Source organism: Triticum dicoccoides, chromosome 3B (genome assembly GCF_002162155.2).
Source record: "Triticum dicoccoides isolate Atlit2015 ecotype Zavitan chromosome 3B, WEW_v2.0, whole genome shotgun sequence".
Lineage (NCBI taxonomy): Eukaryota > Viridiplantae > Streptophyta > Magnoliopsida > Poales > Poaceae > Triticum > Triticum dicoccoides.
Window position 1 is genome coordinate 786,326,190 of NC_041385.1, and position 24,505 is coordinate 786,350,694.

Genomic DNA, 24,505 nt, shown 5'->3' on the forward strand with positions numbered 1-24,505 from the left:
TTTGAAATGCATGATGAAATATGGTGCCTGATGAGATTCAGCATGCGTGCAATGTCATTAACGAGGAATAAGCATGCAAAGCATAATGCAACAAAAGTATCAGCGCACCATCGGGTTTAAGATTACAACTCGATCCAAATAAAAGTTTCTGAAGAACGAGAGTTGTAACTTAAAAAAATGCCCTTAATTTAAACCCACTTGAAGACTAACTCAGATTTCTCCCCCTTTGTCATCAAATGACCAAAAGGATCGAAACTAAGGACTAACGCTCCTGAAGAATATCAAGTTGATGGAGGAGCGTCAGCGTTGTTGGGGTTGTTTGTTGTAGCAGGGCCTGCCGCAGTGTCGTCCAAATCTTCATACTCATCAGTCTCGCGTGATGAAGAATAGGAGCTGGCCACCAAGGAAGGAACTTTGACCTTCTTGAATTTCTTCGGTGGAGGTGCAGACCAGTCAAATTCTTCCTTGAGACCCATTTTCTTCAGATCTGCAGCGCTGTAGACATGAGAGAGAACAGCCCAGGTACGGTTGAAGGTTTCATGGAGGTAGTATTGGTTTTTCCTCACTGCATTGTGTGTTGAGGTCATGTTGTGAAGAATTGAACCAAACTGACGCTTTACCCAGTTATGATTGCAATCAACCTTCTGATGAAGACTGAGGAGTAACTCACGATCAGTCATCACCCTGGGAGCTATGGCTTGAGGATTTTGCTTGGCTGAGGTATTTGCAGCAGAGTCATGTGTGGCAGAATCATCATTGGTAGAGTAAGATGCAGCCTTGCGAAATTGACCATCCAATGGACGAATGCCTTCATCGATCACAGCAGCGGCCTTGCCTTTATCATCAGCTGATGAAACTGTCTGTTTGAGGACTTCAATGGGAGGCAAGTAGCTACCGTGGTTCAGAGTGTCAGCTTTGTAATTTAGTGAAGATCTTGCCCTGATGAATCTCATAATCCAAGGAGCATAGGGAATAGCAATATTGGCCAGAGTCCTCATGAAGAAATCATGGAAGTTGACTGGAACGCCATGAATGATGTTGAAGAGCATATTCTTCATGATGCCAACGACTTCTTCATCATTTGAGTCGTGGCCTTTGATAGGACTCATTGTCTTCGTCAGAATTCGATAGACAGTCCGAGGCACATAGAGTAATTCCTTGACAAGGAATTTGGTTCGTGGGGCCTGCCTTGGCTTCAAAGGCTTCATCAGTACTTGCATATAGTGATCTGACAGTTCTGGTTCATTGTAGATGCAACGAGAACCATCAAGTGGAGGACTGAGAGGAAGGACACGAAGCAATTCAGTTGCTGGTGCCTTGTAGTGAGTGTTTTCAGACATCCAGTCCAACACCCATGAGTTCACGTCATCAACGTCTCCGGTGATGTGCAAAGTTGCATAGAATTGAAGAATGAGTTCTTCATTCCAGTCACAGATATCAATGCAGAAATTCAGAAGTCCTGCATCGTGAAGAACACTGAGGACTGGCTCAAAGTCGGACAGAGATTCCATGTCCACATGAGGAATATGTGCATGATCGAAGACTTTGTCTTTGGCGAAAAGCACTGAGGAATAGAAATTGGCTTGGCTGGTAGTCCAGAAACGCCTCTTCCTTATGTGAGCAGAATCATATGGATTATATTCTGTGAAGAATACGTGCTCGGCAAAGAAATCTTCAGCCTTGAACTTTTGTTTGCTTGAGAACGGATCCTTTGGCTTTGGCAGAGGGGTGTTAGTGAGTTGCATTACTACCTCAAGAATCGCGAGCTCAGGTTCTTCAGGCTGAGGAATTTCTTGTTCCTCAACAGGTGCAGTCTGAGGATCAGCAGCAGCAGGTTCATCAGCACTAGTGGCTGGAATTTCTTCATGGACAGATGTCGTGGGATGAGTTTCTTCAGAGCCCATTTGAACTGTTGGTGCAGGGGACTGAGGTATCTATTGGAGTGGGGTGAAGAGTGGAGAATTTGGATGCTGACTTTCCCAAAAGTCATCGTTCATCACAGGTGTGGTGCAGCCAATATCCACATCTTCATCTTCAATTTCCTCAACACCAGCCTCTTCAGCTGTGAACTGAGGCATAGGTGAGGAAATGATTGGCGTTAAAGGGATTGCGTCCACTTCAATTTCTTCATCAATCTGCTCTACGAAGCAGCAGAATGATTTTCTTCATCAGATCCGCTTGAGATCTTATAGTCTTCTCCAAAAGGAACAAGGTCCTTTGATGGCATGGAGGAAATCGGAACAGCATCAATTGGATTTTCGAGTGAGCTGGTCATTGGCTTCATTTTCTTCGCAGCCGAAGAATTTGACGCAGCTGATGCCTTCCTTTTCTTCACTGCAGCTCGCTCTGCAGCCTTGGTCTTCTTCACATCGAATGCACATGGAAGAATTGTAGTTGGTGTAGGTGAAGATGGAGCTGAGGAATCTGGTTGATTTTCTTCAGGCGCAACTAATGCAGTTTCCCTGACAACTTCAGTTTCTTCAGGCGCACCACTAGTGGATGCCCTGGCAATTTCTTCAGCGGCTGGAATTTCTTCACCAGCCCTGGAACGAGCATGTTCATCAGCAGGCTGAAAGTCATCAGCGGTGCTGGCATGTTCTTCAACAGGCTGAGCAGAGTCTGCAGCCTGAAGATTTTCTTGTTGCGATGGGGCTGCAACATTTGTGAATTTCTTCGTCAGATTGACGAATCTTACTTTAGCTCCTTGCCAATCAGCATAGTAGGCATCAAAGTCTTTGCTGAGGGCTTGAATTTCAGACTGAGCCTGGAGAAGTTCCTCAAGTGTCATTCTGACAACGTTTTTCTTCAGCAGCTTCTCCTTTCTGTATTGAGTTTTCTTGATTTATCTTGCCTTTTCAAACTTCCATTTCTCTTCAGTGATGAAATGGGTCAACATATGACTTTGTCCAGTGGTCAGAGGAAAATCAGGCATTGGGGTGTTTGGATCCTTCTGCCAGAGATCAATGTAATCGAGGATTTTCCTCGGATCCAACAGCAGTGGCACAGATGTGCCTTTGGCTCTAGCGGCCTTCACCTGTCTGTCTCTGATGATTTCTGCAAGTTCTTCATCAGAAGCTTCATCATCAGAAGGCACATGGAATACGACCTGTTTCTTCTTTGGACTTGGCCGAGGACCTCGTCCAGCTGTTGCTTTGGTCTTCATCAGTGTGGGGCCAGATGATGAAATTGGTGCAGCTGAGGAACTTGTGGAAACACCAGAGGCAATCAAGAAACCAACAGTCCTTTGACATGTAGCCAGATGCACAGGAGCTGAGGACTTTGAAGGAGCTGTTGAGGACTTTGGTGGAGCTGTGGCAATGTGAGGAATTTGCCGTGAGGGCATTGCTGAGGAACTGGGCCGTGAGGGCGCTGTTGGTGAAGCACTTGGCTTATGAGCAGGCTTCTTTGGCATGGATTTCCTCGGTTTGATCGAGGCCTCAGTAGCAGTAGCAGTGGCAGAATCCTCATTGAATTTCTTCACTGCCTCCTTGGCCTGTCTTGCCAATTTTGCTTGGCGCTTAGCCTATTCTTCAGGAAAGTCCTCACCACGTTTGATGCTTGTGGGGTCAGCTACTTGGCCAGGTGCCAATGGAGCTCTTGGGCATGGAGGATTGAGGGCGAATTTCTTCATGTTCTTTGGAGTCACATATCTGTATTCCCTCCATTCCCTTGCCCATCTCCGTTCAATCTTCTGAATGCGCACCTTGCGCTGATTTTTATTTTCTTTGCCAAATTTTGCTTCATCAGGTGTGCAATAGTCAGCATAAATTTCCTCAGGGATTTCAAAAGCAGTCATAACCTCAGGTTTCTTTCCTCCTTTCTGTGGCTTCTTACTGTCTGCCATATTCTTCAGTTGAGGAATTTGAACAATCGAGTTTTCTGAAGAAGTATGCAGTTTTTCTTAAGTTGATGAGAACCTAGTGATTCAGCAGCAGACATGAGTACCTGTGAACAGAGTACAGGTGCGAGGAATTTGGAGAGGTCATATGCGTTCTCAGAAGGTTTTTCAAAAAGAACAAGTTTTGAGGAATTTTACCAGATGAGCCTTGAGGAATTTCACTAAGCGTTCTTTGTCTTAGGTTCCAGAGTTGTACAGATTGGAAATCCACACAATTGAGGAATCTTGAAGAAAAATGATGCTTAGAGAAACTAATCAAGAGCATATAACGTGTGAGGTGTTCATATGTGTGAAGATTTGAAGAATAAACACCTTTGAAGATTTTCAGGAAAGCTTGAGAATCAAAGCGAGTAATAAAAGTGACTTTTAATTACACGAAGTGAAGAACACGACGAACTGAGAAGAACAAATGGGAAGTTCGTCAGGTTAGATCTTCCTTGCCCTAACTCGGCGGAGGAAGACAGCTACGGCGGCGGCGGAGTGACGATTTCCGCGGTCGGCGCGAGTACGACGGCGACGAGGTCGAGGCAGTGAAGCTCTTCCTCACCAGCGATGATGGAGTAGCGGCGGCGCTAGGGTTTGAGGAGCTCGAGCGAGAGAGAGAACGGTCGAGCGGAGTAAATGAAGTGAGGATGGGGAGAGGGGTATTTATAGACACGGTGAAAAACTGTTCGCCCGAAGATTTAGGACGAACGTGCCCCTGCCCTTTCTCCTTCACGCGACAGGTGTCACCCACGTACTGTGTAGTGGAGATCGTGTACGATCGTGGGTGAATAGAATAATGCATCATGAGATGAGGAACAGTTTGAGCGGCAACACCGAAAATCTGGATAAGATTTGTTTTAAAGTTTCGTTAGCAATTTCTTCAGCTGACAAGGACTCAGTGAAGATTTTGAACGAGTTTCAAATAGAACGCACATGAAGAATTTGTGAATAGATTGGGTTGAGTTTAGCATAGAGGGGGAAGGGTCCGATCACATTCACTTAGCAGAAGAAGCAACTTGAAGAAATAGCTATAAGTGAATGTTGTAGAGGACATAAACTCATAGATATATATATAGTCAATGAAGACAAACGAAGGAAACAGTGAATATTTTGAAAAGTTGAAGAATTTAAAAAAAAACTGAAGAATTTCAAAACTGAGGAAAAACTCAAATTGAAGATTTTCAACTTTTTGTGGAGGCGTGACCCACCGTATAAGAATGATGATTTCAGACACTGTGTACAATTGTCGTAGGGTTCTGAGAATCAAATTCTTCATTAATCTCTTCACACTTAGAGTGTTATTCTTCATTGATTGAAGAAAAATGTTTCTTCATGTGTTGCACATCTAAGTCATCAATTTTGCATAAGTGTTAGGATGTGTGTCCTTTTCAAAGAACATTCGAAGATTCTAAGATATTTAGCTCACACCGCAACTTGCTAAATCTCTTCTCATCCAAGGGCTTAGTGAAGATATCAGCTAGCTGTTCTTCAGTCTTCACGTGCTCGATGGAGATGTCGCCCTTCAACACATGATCACGAAGAAAATGATGACGAATCTGAATGTGCTTAGTCTTCGAGTGCTGAACTGGGTTGTGAGCGATCTTGATGGCACTCTCATTGTCGCAGAGGAGAGGCGCATTCTTCACGTTGATGCCATAGTCCTTGAGTGTTTGCTTCATCCAAAGCAGTTGAGCACAGCAAGAGCCAGCAGCAACGTATTCAGCTTCCGCAGTGGACAGTGATACGCAGTTCTGTTTCTTCGAGGACCAACAGACCAAAGATCGTCCGAGGAAATGACAAGTGCCAGAAGTTGACTTGTGGTCCACACGATCACCACCATAGTCAGAGTCAGAATATCCAATAAGATCAAAAGCAGAGCCCTTGGGGTACCATAATCCTAGTGTTGGTGTGTGAGCTAGATATCGAAGAATATGTTTCACAGCCTTATGGTGTGATTCCTTCGGTGCAGCTTGAAATCGGGCACACATGCAAACACTAAGCATTATATCTGGCCTAGATGCACATAAGTACAGTAAAGAACCAATCATGGAGCGGTATACCTTGTGATCGAAGTCAATACCATTTTCATCGGTGCATAGATGGCCATTTGTGGGCATAGGAATTTTGACGCCTTTGCAATCTTGCATGCCGAATTTCCTCAGTACATCTTTGAGGTATTTCTCCTGAGATATGAATATGCCATTGCGCTATTGACGAATTTGAAGACCTAAGAAGAATTTCAACTCTCCCATCATAGACATTTGATATTCTTCACTCATCATATATGCAAATTCATCACTATAATGTTGGTTAGTACAGCCAAAGATAATATCATCAACATATATTTGGTAAACAAACAGTTCACCATCATAAGATTTAGTAAAGAGAGTAGGGTCAAGTGAACCAGGTGTGAAGCCATTCTTCACGAAGAATTCCTTCAATGTATCATACCACGCCCGAGGGGCTTGCTTGAGGCCATAGAGGGCCTTATTAAGTCTGAAGACTTTGTCAGGATTCTTTGGATCTTCAAAACCTGGGGGTTGAGCAACATATACTTCTTCCTCAAGCTTACCATTGAGGAATGCACTTTTCACATCCATTTGATATAAGATGATATCATGATGGTTAGCATAAGCAAGTAATATGCGAATAGCCTCAAGTCTAGCAACAGGTGCAAAAGTTTCATCGAAATCAATTCCTTCAACCTATGTGTAGCCTTGAGCTACCAGTCGTGCCTTATTCCTCACCACAAGGCCATTTTCATCTTGCTTGTTGCGGTAGATCCACTTTGTGCCAATGATATTATGCTTGCAAGGATCTGGACGTTTGACCAGTTCCCAGACATTGTTGAGCTCGAACTGATGTAATTCTTCTTGCATAGCCTGAATCCACTCCGGCTCCAGAAATGCTTCATCTACCTTAGTGGGCTCTGTGATAGAGACAAAAGCATAGTGCCCACAAAAGTTAGATAAATGTGAAGCTTTTGAGCGTGTGAGACGACCTGGCGCTTCAATGTCATCGATGATCTTGTCAACTCGTACTTCTTTTGCAATGCGGGGATGAGCTGGCTGTCGCTGAGGAATTTGATCAGCATTTTCTTCAGCACCATTTTCTTCAGCATTATCATCAGGTGCATCAGCTCGACGTTCTTCACGTACTGGAACGAATTCTTCAGCAAATTCTTCAGTAGGAATGACATCCTCAGTTGGCTTGAACTTGATAGAATCCTCAGATGCTGGTTCATCTAACACAGAAGGTAGGTGCTCTCTTTGCGAGCCATTAGTTTCATCGAACCGCACATCTACAGTTTCAACAACCTTGTGAAGAGCATTGTTGAAGACTTTGTAGGTGTGCGAGTCCTTTCCGTAACCAAGCATAAAACCTTCATGTGCTTTCGGTGCAAATTTAGAATTGTCGTGAGGATCTCTAATCCAACATTTTGCATCGAAGACTTTGAAATAACTCACATTGGGTTTCTTGTCAGTGAGGAGTTCATAGGCCGTCTTCTTGAAGAATTTGTGAAGATATACTTTGTTGATGATGTGGCATGCAGTATCAATTGCATCAATCCAAACATGATGAGGCGTTTTGTATTCATCAAGCATAGTGCGAGCCATCTCAACAAGAGTTCTGTTCTTGCGCTCCACGACGCCATTCTGCTGAGGAGTATAGGGAGCAGATAACTCATGAGTAATACCAAGTTCATCAAGATAGTCATCAAGACCGAATTCTTGAACTCAGTTCCATTGTCACTCCTGATGTGCTTGATCTTCACACCAAAGTTGGTTGAAGCCCTCGAGGAAAATCGTTTGAAGACTTCCTGCACTTCATGTTTGTAAGTAACAATGTGTGCCCATGTATATCGAGAGTAATCATCAACAATGACAAAACCATATAGAGATGCAGCATTAGTGACTGATGAGTAATGATTAGGTCCGAAGAGGTCCATGTGAAGAAATTCGAATGGACGAGTAGTGGTAATGAGAGTCTTTGCTGGATGCTTGGCCTTGGTCATTTTTCCAGCTTCGTAGGCTCCACATAAGTGATCCTTGAGGAATTTGACATTCTCAATGCCAATGACATGTTTCTTCTTCGCAAGCGTGTGCAAATTCCTCATGCCTGTGTGACCAAGTCGTCGATGCCATAGCCAGCCTTCTGAAGCTTTTGCAAGTAGACACATGGCTGGTTGTGGTCCTGTAGAGAAATCAACAATATACAAGTCTCCTCTCCTAAAGCCTTCGAAGACTTTGGAATTGTCAGCTTCCATAATCACAACACAGCGATACTTGCCAAAGACAACAACCATATCAAGATCACAAAGCATTGAGACTGACATGAGGTTGTATCCTAAGGACTCAACAAGCATGACTTTGTCCATGTGTTTATCCTTAGAGATCGCAACCTTACCAAGACCCAATACCTGACTTTTGCCTTTGTCAACAAAGATGATGTGCTTCAGATGAGACGGTGATAAGGGAGCATCCATCAAAAGATTCTTGTCACCAGTCATGTGATTTCTACACCCACTATCGAGGACCCATTCAGTGGTTTTGGGTTGATCATCCTGCAGATGAATTAGTGTAACTTACAATCTCATATGCTTCATCAATGAAGAATATGATATCAAGTTCATCAGATGAATTTCATCAAGCAGTAAACAGATATAGCAGTATGAGGACGTGTGAAATGAAAGTTCATTTCATCATGATTAGCCTGCGTCCTTTCAGGCAACTTTGTCAGGTCCCCAGCAAATTCTTCAGACGTTAAGGCACGTCTGGAGACCTGACCCTGCAGAAAAGATTAGTTCTTTTTCTTCACCACCCACATCTGAAGGGGTGGCAAAGAGTCCATCACTCTGCGAGCACCATATGAGAAAGGTAGCATAGAGGCCAAACCATTTCATTTCACATAAGAGGGGTTAGGGTAAGCATATGAATAAGCAGAGAAATTCTTCGAAGACTTATGAACATAATTATTTGAAGAATAATGTGCATATTCATAGCCCTTAGCTCTACCCTGCGAAACAGAAAGGTTAGCACGATGATTATCATATGAGGACTTTGATCCATTTGAGGAATTTGATCCACGTGAGGAATTTGGTCCATATGAGGATTTGGATCCATATGAAGAATTAGGTCCATATGAAGAGTTTGATCTGGGGTTCCTATTCTTCACAGGTGGTGTCATGAGGACATTCACCTGAAGACTTTCAACATAAATTTTGGGAACCCAGATTTTCTTCATAGGGGAACCGTTCCTGCAGTTAGTCCCAACATATCTAGCAAATACTTCACCACTCTGATTTTTGAACAGTTTATAGTTGGAGTCAAATGACTCATCAGAAGAATGAGAAGATTCACATGTAAAGCCAGATAAGTTAGATGGATCAACTGGAGGTCCCTTTGCAGCAACCCATGAGGTTTTGGGGTACTGCTCAGGCTTCCAATATATTCCATCAGCATTGAGTTTCCTCTCAAAGGCAATACCCTCTTTCCTAGGGTTTCTGTTGAGGATCTGCTTTTTGAGTACATCACAAAGAATCTGATGCCCTTTGAGGCTTTTGTACATGCCTGTTGTGTACAATTCCTTCAGCCCTGCATCGTCAGTGATACTAGCAGTGTCCTCAGATGAGGAATTAGTGATAGCAGAGGCAGGTGAAGAATTTGTAACAGTTGAAGCATTTGAACATTCAGGTGAGGAATTAGCAGATTCACGTTCAATGCACTTTAAGCATGGAGGAACAAATTCTTCCTGAGAAGCGCTGATTTGATGAGCTAGTAATGAATCGCGCTCCTTCTGAAGATCTTCATAACTCACTCTTAGCTTCTCAAGGTCTTGCTTTCTTTGAACAAATTCATAAGAAAGTTTCTCATGATCAGATAAGAGAGTGTTATGATGACTTTGAAGGTTATCAAACCTAGACTGAAGTCTCTGAAGATTTTCAGTCAGGGCTTTAGTGCGATCCATTTCTTCACTCAACATATCATCACTTTTACCTAGCATGTTTTGAACCTTTTCCAAGGCATGTTGTTGTTTGGTGGCAATGCAAACAAGTCTGGTATAGCTAGGTTCAATATCATCATCAGATTCATCATCATCATATTCACAGTCACTAAATTCAGATGAGGAACATTCGATTACCTCGTCACCTTTTGCCATGAGACATGATGCAGAAGATGATGATTCTGGTTCGAAAGTCATCATTTTGAGAGATTCCTTGAAGTCCTCAAACCAAGGATCATGACGGGTTCGATGACCTTCATAGACATCAGAGATTCGGTCCCAGATAAGCTTTGCATTGCAAAGATGCATAATGAGCCTGAATTGATCTCTGGATAGGCAGGAATAGATGATATCCTTCGCCAAGATGTCAAGTCGAGTGTACTTGCGAATATCATCAGCGTCCGCCATTTTGCATAGATCAGTAAGACCAATCTCAGTGACGGTCCACAGCTCGATGTTCATTGCCATGAGGCGCTTCCTCATCATGGCCTTCCACTTGGGATAATCATGACCGTCAAAGATAGGGCATGTCACTTTCTTCATACCTGCGGTCGACATAACTGAAACTCTAGGCGGTTAAACCAAAATCACACAGAACAAGGGAGTACCTTGCTCTGATACCAATTGAAAGTGCGTTATGTCGACTAGAGGGGGGGTGAATAGGCGATTTTTATGAATTCTTCACTGAGGAATTTGCCGGTGAGGAAATTCCTAAGGGAAGAACTATTAGCAGCGTAATAAGTACTCAGAAGTAAGCATAATATAATACAAGCATGGTCATCATGATGAAATGAAGACTAGCATAGAGTACAGAAAGCGTAATCACAGGATAACACAAGATGAAGACAAACAGACTGAAGAAATTGAACTGAGGAAATTGAGAAAGTCTTCAGTCAAAGTCTTCAAACACAGATATGAACAAACACTCAACACAGTAATGAGGAAATGAAAGGGTTGAGGAAATAGAACCAGTTAGGTTGGTGAAGACAATGATTTGGTAGACCAGTTCCAACTGCTGTCTCAGTTGTACGTCTGGTTGGAGCGGCTAAGTATTTAAACTCGAGGACACGCAGTCCCGGACACCCAGTCTCTGAGCACGCAGCTCAGGACACCCAGTCCTCACCGTATTCTCCTTGAACTAAGATCACGCAGATCTCGTCGAATCACTCGTGGTAAGTCTTCAGGCGACTTCCAAACCTTCACATACTTGGTCACTCGGCAATCCACAATTCCTCTTGGATGCTCTAGACCTTGACGCCTAACCGTCTGGAAGAAGCACAGTCTTCAAAGGTAACAAGCGTCGGATCCACGCAGGGTCAATTTCTTCAGTGATGCTCAATCACTTTGGGTTTGAAGGTGGTTGGGTTTTTTTGGGATTTTCCTCACTCGATGATTTTCACTCAAAGTCCTCGGAGGATGGGTTGCTCTCAAATGACAAGTGTCAAGTTCTCTCGGAGCAACCAACCAGCTAGTGGTTGTAGGGGGCGGCTATTTATAGCCTAGGGAGCAGCCCGACATGATAAGACATAAATGCCCCTCAATGATATGACCGTTAGGTGGATAAGATATTTTGGGACAGCTGGCGCGCAGCACAGCAACGGTCGGAAATTTGACTCTCAAATTCCTCAGGGCTATCATGTTCCTCACTGTGTAGGCAATCCGCACTGGCGAATTCCTAACTCCTCAGTCAGAGCAAATTCATCAGCGACCAGAAGAACTTCGTCTCTGTCACTGAAGAAAGTGACTGAACTGTATGAGATTTCCAAAGGCTTCACTCGAAGGGATTGGTAGGTGTAGGATTTTGAGTTGAGCATCACATGGAAATTTTTCCTTAGTATTTCCTCGACCCCCTTTAACAGTGCGGTGTTTCCTATGACTCAAGAAAGAGAAAAACAAAACTATGAAACCGAAAGTCTTCAAGCTTCATATTCCTCGCATGAATATCAAGTCTTCACGGATACACCAATTTCTTCACTTTCAAAGTCTTCAGAAAGTCTTCAGAATATCAAAATCTTCAGTTGAAGAACTTCATTTTTAGGGGTCGACTTTCTCTGTAAATATCAAACTCCTCATAGACTTATAGACCTGTGTATACTCACAAACGCATTAGTCCCTTAACCTATAAGTCTTCAATACACCAAAATCACTAAGGGGCACTAGATGCACTTACAATCTCCCCCTTTTTGGTGATTGATGACAACATAGGTTAAATTTTCAACGGGGATAAACATATGAAGTGTATACACTAATATTGAGGAATTTGATTGCAAGATATAATAGAACTCCCCCTGAAGATGTGCATAGTGAGGAATTTGCTTTTGAAACAATGCACACTTGAAGAGTTAAATCATGGAGATCTCCCCCTATATCTTGTAATTCATACACATATTTGATATATAATATGAAGAATTTGAAATGCATGATGAAATATGGTGCCTGATGAGATTCAGCATGTTCTTAATCATGCTCCTTACTCTGTTCCATCAGCCCAGCTACTACACTGCAGTCCTGCATAGTGATCAGGATCAGCGTTGGGCGAACGACTGGTTCGGCGATGCCCTCATAGTGCTTGAGCAAATGCCAGAGTGTAAAAACGTGAAGATGCTTCTCAGGTAATCAAAATCTTTCACCAAGCCATCTCTGGACTGGGTAGTGGCTGACGTCCATGGCGATACCAAGCTGGGAGGATGGGAGAAATAGAGGAGGGGGGAGGAAGTAGTATGCACTTACGTCTAGTTGGCTTGTTTATTTTTGCTTTAAGAAAAAAAATCGACTTGCTCAAATAATCTTTTCACTGTTTTAGCCAAGTATTTGTCTTTTCTATTTTCATCCCACAATGCAACCGAGGATGACGCCCAAGGGTTACGTCCTAAATTTCAGCAGAACTTCGACGTCATCCTCAAAAAATTTCCAAGTTTTGTCATGACATTTTGCCATTTATTTTCCTTGGGGCGCATTCCTATTCGAAGGCCGAATGCTAGTTCAGTATTTTTTTGCTTGATGTAAATGCATTAGTTGCAAGGTTTTGGCTACCGGATACATGATAATGTTTGATTAGTTATTAAATGTGTGAAATGTTTGTTTTTTCCCATTGGATCTCACGCTTAGCGAGTTAGCCACATCAGAACAGCAAGTCTGCTAATCTCTAAAACAAATGTTACCTCTGACAGTGATATGTTATTACTATTGGTTTTGTCACTGGATCCCGTGCTGAACAGTTTAAACATACCAGCTTAACAAACTCTGCCAATCTAAAGCAGATAGTGCCAATGCTAGTGACAGGCTGTTAGTTATTATATCCTTACTAGATGACCCGGTTGCGCCAATGGCGCAAGGAGCGAATTAGAAAGAATGTTAGTAGTGAGTAAGTAGGAGATGTACTCTCTCCATTCCTAAATATAATTTTTTTTAGAGATTTCAAATGGACTACAACATACAAATTTATAGACATATTTTAGAGTGAAGATTCACTTATGTTGCTCTGTATGCAATCCCTTGTTGGAATCTCTAAAAAGACTTACATTTGAGAACAGAGGGAGTAGATGACAATGCAATGTGAATTGTATTACAGATAGTAGACTAACTTAGATCGGTTTTCAAGTGAAAAAAAAATACAATGTTCAGAAAAGCGAGTAAGTTAGGGCCTATTCTGATCTCCTCCCACTCTAAACTTCTGAAAAATTCTGACCGAAGCCTGGCCGAACGGAATAGCTTCTCGAAGCTGCACTCTAGGAAGCCACGATGGGCTGCGGTCCATTTTTTTGAAGCGACCGATTCCCCGCTTCACGTATTTGTGAATCGGAAGCTGCAGTTATTTACGGCCGGATTGCCACCGCCAAGAAAAACGGTTCGCTCCTCACCTCCAACTCGCTCGATCCCGCAGGAAACCCCTCGCTCACAACTCCCTTCCCCTCGTTCTCCTATGCAACCCTAGCGCCGCCGTTCCGGCCACCACGCTCGGCAGCCCCCGTCGCCGGCCAAATCGCCCCCTGTGACTACAGATCCGGCCGCCCCGGTCTATTTCCCGCCGGATCCCATCTTCGCCGCCGTCCGACGCGCCTGCTGCAAGGAGCTGCGCCCCCATGTCTCAGAGGAGCTACACCCCGACGCCATTGACACCCGAGCGACTCTCCCAAGCTAGGAGCGGCACCAGGACGACCACGCCCAGCTCGTTTCTCTCTTTTTTTTGGCCTGTTTGCAGTTTAGCCCGAAATGGACTGCTTCCAGCCGGCCCAAGGTGGCAAGAAGCTGGGCTCCACCGCCCCCGTTGGGCTGCCAGCTCACCCAGGTGCTGGGGAGAAGCTGCCTTGCTCCAGAACACTTTGCTTCACTCCACGTGAAGTGAGAAGTGAGGCTAGAAGCTGGATATGAGAAGCTTTTGAGAAGCTAGCAAGTCTCCGAACAGGCCCTTAGTGTGGATATGACGACAGATACAATTTATCAAACTTTGCTGATAGCAGTACATGTAGTAGAATGACATAGGTCGGTTTACAGAAACACTTATATGGAGGCAGCCTCACAGCTCATTTAGGCATCTTCTTAGTCTGATTGCGGCATTCAAAGGGTGTGAATGTACAAACAGGGTGTCATTGCATTGTCTGATAATGCTTGCATAGTACACTTCCACAGGTACTTAAGCGTGACGCTTCCACTGTTAAACCATTTGGCACAACCCATATAGCTATTACATTCAGAATATCTTTGCTTTCATTGGTCCATATGCCACACTTGTAGAACCAAATATCAGGGGAATCACCAACAAGATAGTTGTTGTTCTCTAGCATGCAATAAGGACTCAGGATGTCTTCCATCAGCACTGGCACATAACAAAACAAAGATGGAACAAAGGAATTACATGTGAGTACAAGACAAGCAAAACTTAAAATTAGCAGCATGGTGACAATGAATTACAGTGGGAAGACCACCAGCAATATACAGAGCTAGCATGATATTAATGCCTCAAGGGATCAGATAATTAATCATTGGCAACAAAAGAACCTACTGCCACTTTATATGGAACAAAAAAATGATTATTATGGTGAGAGCGGAATAACATGAAGTTGTAATGTGCAGCCAACAACTGCAGCTATCTGTATAAGCTACTGCTACTTGACAATCTATATTGACAGAAATATTTGCGAAGTCATTCTAGTCTATCTTAAGTGAAAACATGCTTATAAGGCATCCTTAATTCTCTCTGTTGTTCAGTTTCCTTTTGATGTCACTTTATTCATATGGCAAGTATGGGTTTAATCATCAGTAGACGGAAACTTTGTGTGAATCAAAATACCAAGTTTAGTATGGGAACTATAGTTTCTCCATATGTCATTACTTCAAGACAAAGCATGTTATTCACACCCACTTAGAATCATAATTTCCAGTAAACTTTCCATACAGCAATATCAATAAAAAGGCTTTTGTTCTTTACCTTTGATAGAAGAGGCAACTGGCTGAGGCTGCCCTAGCATGAGGTCAAACTGTCGATTGCAGAGCTGAAGCACTATTGAAAGTAATTACATCACCTGCTCGATGTACAAATAACCATTATATCATATATCATATTTTACGGTTAAAACGGCAAGAAGAGTAGAGGACGGCAAAAGGGAACCACACAATTTAGTCAACAAACTAAGTTTAGAGGCACAAATGTATGATGGAGCGCACGACCAAAATGGATAGATTTTGGTCGTGCGCTCCATCATACATTTGGTCCTGCCTATGACTTCTTGAGGCGCAAACGGGTCATCTATCCATTTTACGGTGTGTCCAGATGATTCTGTAGTTGCGCCCTTATGGAAGTCTTCAACACTTAAGAAAAACAAATTAGAATAAATTTGCTATACATACAGGGTTAATCAAATAAAACATTAGGTATGTTTCTCTTAAAAAGCAATATATGTTTTAATAGTAGGAACAAAAACTGTTAGCTGAATTGAATATAGAGCTCACTTGTTATAGCTGCAACTGAGTTAACTCAACAGTACAGAACATATAAATACAAAAAAGTGAAGAAAGAATGCATGAATTTTATGTGGATAGGTTTTGGTCGTGCGCTCCATCATACATTTGGTCCTGCCTATGACTTCTTGAGGCGCAAACGGGTCATCTATCCATTTTACGGTGTGTCCGGATGATTTTGTGCGAGAACTCTCAACTTATACCCAGTGTCCTTCTCCAGGTCTTCTATCTCTTGGCGTAAACGATTTTCCTAAGAACAAATCAAAATACTCAGCAGCTATCTAACATATTTAATCCAATTATCAACACCAAAAAAGAAAAGGTAGAGAGACTAAGGCTACCCTCTGAAGATAAGAACTATTTGTAGTTGCGTCCTTATGGAAGTCTTCAGCACTTAAGAAAAACAAATTAGAAGAAATTTGCTATACATACAGGGTTAATCAAATAAAACATTAGGTATGTTTCTCTTAAAAAGCAGTATATGTTTTAATAGTAGGAACCAAAACTGTTAGCTGAATCTACACTACCAAGGAAGCCAAACTATTATCAATACATTGACTTTTTATAGCTGCAACTGAGTTAACTCAACAGTACAGAACATATATAAATACAAAAAAGTGAAGAAAGAATGGATGAATTTTATAAATTTCCTTGAATCTACACTACCAAGGAAGCCAAACTATTATCAATACATTGACTTTTTTTTGAACGGACAATACACTGACTAAGCAATCAAAATGTACTTGTCAACATTTAATCTGTATGTTAAAATAAAGGCATGTGTACTCTTATTTGGATCATAGAAAACCTGCCATGACTACATGTATGCTATTTCCAAAAATGATATCAAAACTACTTTGCAAGCTATTATGTTTTATTTCTACAAATGTACAGAAGAGGATCAATTACTTTGGTTCTATTAGGTACCAACTTTTTTCTTTCCTTCACATAGAAAAAAACCTAGTCAGCTGAATCATGACCACCTTCAATTTTTTATATGTACACAAGAGCACCCACAAAAATATTTATATTCTCCACAAGAGATAAAAGTACCCGGTTCTGACTTTTATAGTCACCACATTCAGTCACTTGAGTATTTGCCCGTTCGGCTGGTATATAGATACATTAAGAAATACCATGAAGCCACCGGAGGTCCTCTTGAGCTGATCAAGAGGAGTTGCTTATTTTTTGGCATTTGCGAGGTGTTTTTGCCAATCAATACAACTTAATGAGATAAATAAAATGGTATCTGACATAGTGACAGTGAGCAGTCATAACTTAGTCCTTTTGTAGAAGCATTCCAAGCAAATAGACAAATGAATGAATGCAAAGAATAGGAGGGGACCCGACCTTTTAGTCCTAGCTGATCCTATATTCTCAGTGGAAAATAAACCGACCCTTCTTCCTTGTTACCGCAACGCAATCAAATGGGATTAATAGGTCAAGATAACTACTAAATATTACTTACTCATGGATGTATCTAAGAGAAATCCAAATTGCCTCTAGAACAACCCATAAGGAATAGACGCGAAGGAAAATCCTGGCAATACATGATTAACTAACCATGGCCTAGCAAAAGTAAACTGACCATATTGTATATCTCACTGCTGATCTGTGGCAAGCGACCAACCACGATCATCGAAATTTCAGGCATTTATTTCTATTCACATGCTCCAACTGAATGATTTCAGTGAGGATACTGTATAAACAAGATGTGCATCTTATATATTTACTCTTGCAAAATTCTAATGATATACATTAGTGTTATTTTTTTACAACAATAATAGATGATCTCTGCAAAAAAAAGGTAAACCACTACAAAGACATTGTTAGATTACTATGGAAGTATCAAGACGACTCAAAAATGCCAAGTCACAGTTGGTACTGGTATCAGTCCAATCCGAGGGAAGAAATAAATTGGAGAAACTTCTCTGTTCTGTACGGAGAATCACAAACCAGAAAATAATGCATCCCCTTCTTATAAAATGACCTGTACTTGCATACCTGCACCAATAGATAATGAACACATGTGAAGTCACTTTTAGAACCGCATAAATGGCTAAAGGCAACAAAAATGAATTAAATTAAGTGGATCTACCGCAGATTCATTTACCATAGGGGCTCATCTCCGCACCAAAAAAGGAGGCAGATGTTCCGTTTTCTGCATCTACAGCCAGTACCAACAAAAGGTGAGATGCATGTTGCGCAGAGTAGTAATGCATCAGGCTTCATGAGGCTTCCGTTTTCTGCATCTACAGCCAATACCAACAAAAGGTGAGATCCATATTGCACAGTAGTAATGAATCAGGCCACATGAGGAGGGAATCAACAGGACTAAAAGGTACCATGCGTGATGAGCTCCGGGAATCAGCAGGTCGCCCTAGGGTGGACGGACAGCAGCGCGAGGGCTGGACAGATCCGGCCGTCTCTGCGGCGCATGCTCCTCCTGCCAAGGAGGATGGCCATGGCGCCGTGGACCACCGTTGCGGCTCGAGCTCCTCCCTTCAATCAGTAGAAAGCTAGCACATATTAGTAAGGTCCCCAAACAGATATCACATAATAAAGTGCCAAGAAAATAGACAATTGATTACAACTTTCATCAAACAGAAATATTAAAAAGATCCATCTCACAGAAGAATCATCACACAAAAATATTAGAAATATTGGTTATTGTGAGAGAGAAAGGGCAGAGGCATGTATCACCTTGCCAAATGGAAGCACACCTTGCTGGTGCACATGACGCACTCAGGTCTGCAATCATGTAAAGATTGTCAGAAAACCAGAGAATCAAGCAGTAAAAATTGAGAGAGAAATACGTCGCGGACGCAGATGTGCAGCCTAGATCGGAGAGGAGGAGTGAGAAGGGAAGGGGAGGAGGAGACAAGCGAAGGGGGGAGGAGGGTCACACGGCTCCTACCTCTCGACGTGCGTGGCTCCAGAGGGTCGCTCGCCTCCGCCCCTTGCGTGCGCTGCCATGGCCATGTCCAGATCAATCGAATAAACTCGGTTGGCCGCCATCTCCCCAATCCCCTAAGCTTGTGCAGCCTGCACGCGCCTACCGGTCCCTTCCCCTCCATCGGGGTCGCTCTCGATCTGGTCAACGCGCCACTGCTGCCCTCCCACGCGCCTCGGATCCGGCGGGCGCGCCACCACCTGGTCCTCCTCCTCCTCCTCATGCATCTTCCCCCTCCCTCTCCTCGCTCTCCTCACACCCCGCGACCAGCACGCTGGCGCCGACGGGGAGAGGAGAGGAGCCGACGGCTTGCGGAGGCAGGAGTGGAGGAGGCGGCAGGGATATTCCTCCCCAGACGCCCCCACACTCCCCTCCTCCTCCTCCCCCGTCTCATCCACCCCTCCTTGTCCCGGATCCTGCCGAATCCAAGGCTTGTGGGCGCGGAGGCGAGCTTCTCCGGCGGCGGCGGCAGGAGTGGAGGCAGGGGTCGCGGGGGAGACGCGCGGGCTAGGTCACCGGCATCGGCGGCGAGCTTCTCCGGCGGCGGCGGCAGGAGAGGAGACAGGGATCGCGGGGGAGACGCGCGGGCCGGAGCTGGCCGGAACCAGCCGGCGCGATGGGGAGAGTGAGGGGTTAGCGAGAGAGAGAGAGGAGGCGACGAGTAGGGGGCGAGTGGGACGGTGGCGGCGGCTAGGTCTTCTCCACGGGGGAGGCTGCCTTTTATATGCCTGCGCGTGAAATGACTAAAATGCCCATGGCGGGACACGGAATTTACAGGCGGTGGCATGAGTACTGTTCATGGCGATTTAAAGGCGACGTGGCCACCTTCGTTGTGACTACCTACCCCTTCATCCTTTATAAGTTAGATTTGAACTGGACCAACCTTTCAGCCTTTCCATTGGCTGGTCCAGTGATTGCCTCAATAACCAGCTAGAAGCCTAGAAAAACAAATACTCCCTCCGTCCTAAAATTCTTGTCTTAGATTTGTTTAGATACGGATGTATCTAATACTAAAATTGTTAGAATAATCCGAGGCACTCTGTCGATCTATCGAGGACCAAGCAATCACACGAGGCACGACACCGAGATTTGTTAATGAGGTTCACTGATATGGCTACATCCCCGGGGCATGACTACGGGCGCTCCTCCCCATGACACCGTCACAATACCGCACCCCGGCCGCCCGGGCACCGGCACATGCCGCAGGCACCCCCGCGTGCCTGTGCTATTATGTTGGCATAGGTTACATCGTGTGTCTACCCCGATATATATGAGAGGCCTAGGATACAGGTGTCCAATTAGGACACAACTCCTACCCTGTCTACACACAGTCCAAAACCAAGTCCAACTGTAACCTACCTTGTACAATAATATTCGACACAACTCTAACAAACTCCACCTTGGCGAATATTCTCCACCATCTTGAATTCGTCTGTGCGTCGAATCTCCATGTACATTGGACTTGAGATACACCATGAGCACCGCTGCTACTCCCAGACTCCATGTGACTCCACCTGCAATTGTAGTCCCTTCTCGTCTTCTTCACAGTCAACCCTCGAGCAAAATTAAGTTCCTCATTACTCTATTTTGTACTCCCAACTTCCGAAGAATCCGTTCAACACCATCACACACCGATCACTGTCTGCGTGAAAATGAACAACTCGCATATTGGACGCCACATATAAGAGTTACCTGAACTCAATGCCACTGCTCTTTCTTGACCGTCTATCTGAAACTTGAAGGAATTTCACCGTCGCCTTGTGTCACCCTGAGTCAAATTCACAGTTGTCTCACCCTTTTTTTGGATAGTCTCTGACATGTCTCACAGCTATAGCACTCCGCCTCCTTCTGTATTTGTCATCCGTACTTTTCCATGTGCACTGAACACCATAGAATATACGGCCATGTACTCTCTCAGCTTTTGACAATTTTAGACTTTCCGCCAGTTTCTCAGATTCTCCACGGTCAACTCTTGTCCATCAACTAGCACCGATAGACCCAGTCACCAACTTGAATCTGGTACTCGTCAACACTGCTTCAGCACCCTTGCGCACTTTGTCTGACCACATGTCTGACCACCAGTGCCTTGGTCTGTCGCTGTGTCCCGTGCTTACCGCACGCCTTGCCGCTATCACCGCGTCGAGCCTCTGCTGTCCTGGTCGAGTCTCTAGGGCCGCGGACCCACACCACTCTAACCCCTACTGCAGAGAACCACTGATCATCACCGACCGATGCCGAGTATCACGCCTCCATCAGATCACTGGTGCCCAGTCCGATCCACATGTCCCGCTGAAATAGGCTTCGATTCTTCGATATCTTACATCGTAGCCCCTCCATCAGCACAGAGCATAGTCATCCATCAGACTCCAGCTCCACCTTCAACATGACTCCATGTAGTTGCGCTATGCTGCCCCCCGCGCTCCGTCGATTTCAAACTCTCATGTGTGCACTGCCTTGAATCAACCCTGCGCCATAGTCTTGTCGAAGCTACACAAGCCCTTAGGCCTGCACCACGTGTTTCCACGCCCCAGAAGTCGGCCACCATCAGCATCACGCTCCTATGTCGTTGTCGCTGAAATCACCGCCGTCTTCTGCTTTGACCGACATCCTCGTCGATCCGTCAGACAGTCCTGTCCGACCCAGCCGTGTATGTTCGACTGCAACCATGCTCCATCCTGCGTCGTCTCCGCCCCGCACATCTGTGCATTGATTGACGCCCTGTGTTTGCATGATCCTGTTTGTGCAACGCACCTTCACGTCTGACTGCGTTGTTGAACAACACCATTGCTGCCAATCTGCCATCTCAACGTTGCAGGCAAAGAACTCCAGAAATAGCCCTCGGCAGTATCTGTGCACGTGTAACAACCAGTTCAATCAACTTTATTACAACCATAGCAGCACGTGGACTTCCTTGACCAATTCTTATTCTCTTGCTCTTTTATCTTGTTCACACGTGAGATCAATGTGATGGCAGCCAATGGATCCCATATTCCAAACACGTTTCAGCACTTCTTGGGAACCGATAGTTTTTTCAACAAATCTCATGCACACATACGTACAGCCTCCTGCAGCTCTCCAGCTTGCGACCCGGTTGCCCTCCGGCCACATGCCCGCAACGCACGACAACACCCTGCAGCTCCCCAAGCCACACATTGAACCTGGCCATGCACAAGTCTCAGCTCGAGCAGCCTAACATTGGCATTGCCAGCTCGAAACCAGTGCAGCCCAGTCATGGGCCACCTGCTATGCCACCGCCCGCGCCTAGTCCTGGCCACCTGACAGCACCTGCTGGCTCCTGCGTTGCCCTAACCTGGCGTTGTCGCTGCTCCGTTGTCTCTCGCTCGCGCAGCCGCAACCTTCGATCACATCGAGCCGATCTCGTCGACTCCCGGCTGCTGCCGCCGCTGAAGCATTGCCGCCTCGGCTGCTGGCCCACCTTCCGCGCTGCCTGCTCGGTCTGCCTCGACCAAAACCACCCGCGAGCACCCCACTGGGCCATGCTGCCGCCCGGCCACGCGCCTGCCCTAGCGAAGTGCCGCCGCTCAGGCGCAGGACTCCTACGTTTGCGTGCTTCACCGATTGCTTCCGACACCAACAGAACTCCCGCCGCTACCATCGATCTTCTCCAGTCACAGATCTCGACCACCGATCGATTCGAAAAATTCTGCTCTACCTCTAAATCAACATCTCCAGCCTTCGAATCGAACCTTGCTCATGATACCACTTGTTAGAATAATCCGAGGCACTCCGTCGATCTATCGAGGACCAAACAATCACACGAGGCACTACACCGAGATTTGTTAACGAGGTTCACCGATATGGCTATATCCCCGGGGCATGACTACGGGCGCTCCTCCCCATGACACCGTCACAATACCGCACCCCGGCCGCCCGGGCACCGGCACATGCCGCCGGCACCCCCATGTGCCTGTGCTATTATGTTGGCATAGGTTACATCGTGTGTCTATCCCGATATATATGAGAGGCCTAGGATATAGGTGTCCAATTAGGACACAACTCCTACCCTGTCTACACACAGTCCAAAACCAAGTCTAACTGTAACCTACCTTGTACAATAATATTTGACACAATTCTAACAAAAATGTGACTTGATACATCCGTATTTAGACAAATTTAAGACAAAAATTTTGGGACGGAGGGAGTATTGAACTTCCAGTGCGTTTTGAGCATTGCCATGCTGATCTGGTTCCTGCATATCCAAGATCTGGAGTTTAGCTCTGCTCCAAGAAAAGCCATGACCTCCAAACAGGTGGTGTATAGAGTATGAATCAAGGTCAAGAGAAAACAAGCTATGCTCGCAACTCCGGTATTCAGGTACGTTTTCCCCACTCTTTGTAATTACTGTTTGGATGCTTGGCGTTATATGCATTAGCTGTGCATTTGATTCCAATCAGAATGTCGTCCTTTCAGCCTTCGCTTTACTCGACACACTCAACTGCAGCCACAGTAAATTACCGTCCTTTGAACCGCAGCCGTAAAATTATTCTCCTTTATCGAAAAAGGCTTTCGCCCCGCTTTATATATAAAGCACAATCCATAGCAGCACGATACAAACGCACGCCATCAAAACATACGCACGCACCCAAGGCAGGATACAAAGATGCTGAACGCAGCAACACCTTCCCTAGCACTACAATAGCCACCGGGGTCCGCCGCCGTGAACACGCCACTGCGATGAGATGAAGCCACCTATGACGAACCGTGAGCTCCAAGACGGCACTTTCAGGAAGGAAACGACACCAGAGCGTCGCCACCGCCCGACCTGAGGGTCAGAGTTTCCCCTAGAGCAACACGACGGGCAATGAGAGCCGCGACGACACCCTCAGGAAGGAAGCGAGTTTCGCCGCCGCCGGTCCGTCCGAAGAAAGAGCGGGTTTTCACCCCGGCTAACACTCACTGCCACCGAACGCACACCCCGGTAACCACATCGCCCCCAGGGCCATAGTCACCGGGCAGCACCTAGCCACGGGCTCTGCCCATGAGCACCGCGGAACCACCACCAGGGCAACCGCCCCGTCCTCCAAGGCCTAAATACCACCTCACCCGAAACCGCCGCTACCCCAACCAAGAGATTGAGCGCCCCCAAGCATCTGGCCTCCATCGACTCGTCATGCTGCACCGTGCGCGAGACGAGCTCGGTCCAGTCGCCAGGCGCGAGACGAGCGCGGTCCTGCAGCCCCGCGCGAGATGGGCTCGGTCCTGCTGCCAGGCGCGAGGAGAGATCGGTCCTGCAACCCGGGCGCGAGACAAGCGATGGACCAAAGCTAGGGACGGGCCAACCTTCCGACGACGATTGCACCCGGGCACCGAGAGAGGGGTCGAAGGCCTGCACAGGTCGCTCACCGACGGGCCGACGCCGAAGAATCCAGCCGCCGCCATGAGACGGTCCCGACCACCGCCAAGAGCCACCACCACGCCGTGGCAGCCCCATCCACGCCGAGCACAGCCCGCGGCACCTGCCATCGCCGGATCGGCCGGGGGCCGGCATGCCCGCCACCACCAGAGAGCGCAGCAGCAGGGGCGGCCACCGGAGCCGGCCACCACCTGCAGCGAGCCGGAGCCCCGCCACAACAGGGGCCCAGGCCACCCGCGCCGCCGCAGCGCCAGATCTGAGCCGCGCCCAAGATCGTCGCCGCCAGGAGCAGAGAACGCCCCAGCCACTCCACGCCGTCGCCTGCAGGCCGCGC

The 24,505-nt window shown here is 45.8% G+C and overlaps 1 long non-coding RNA gene across 4 annotated transcripts; it reads right to left on the reverse strand.

The window, feature by feature from the left end:
* Window positions 1–14,412: 14,412 nt before the first annotated feature.
* Window positions 14,413–18,048, reverse strand: LOC119278468. Of its 4 annotated transcripts, XR_005137809.1 has the most exons (5): window positions 17,958–18,048; window positions 17,801–17,848; window positions 15,951–16,094; window positions 15,315–15,408; window positions 14,413–14,702 (listed from the first exon to the last, which is right to left on the reverse strand). It is a non-coding gene; the product is annotated as an uncharacterized LOC119278468 (long non-coding RNA). The 4 variants fall into 4 exon arrangements; XR_005137810.1 differs by lacking the exons at window positions 17,801–17,848; window positions 17,958–18,048 and adding an exon at window positions 16,186–16,653; XR_005137807.1 differs by lacking the exons at window positions 17,801–17,848; window positions 17,958–18,048 and having other exon boundaries at window positions 15,951–16,653.
* Between the last annotated feature and the right edge of the window lie 6,457 nt (window positions 18,049–24,505).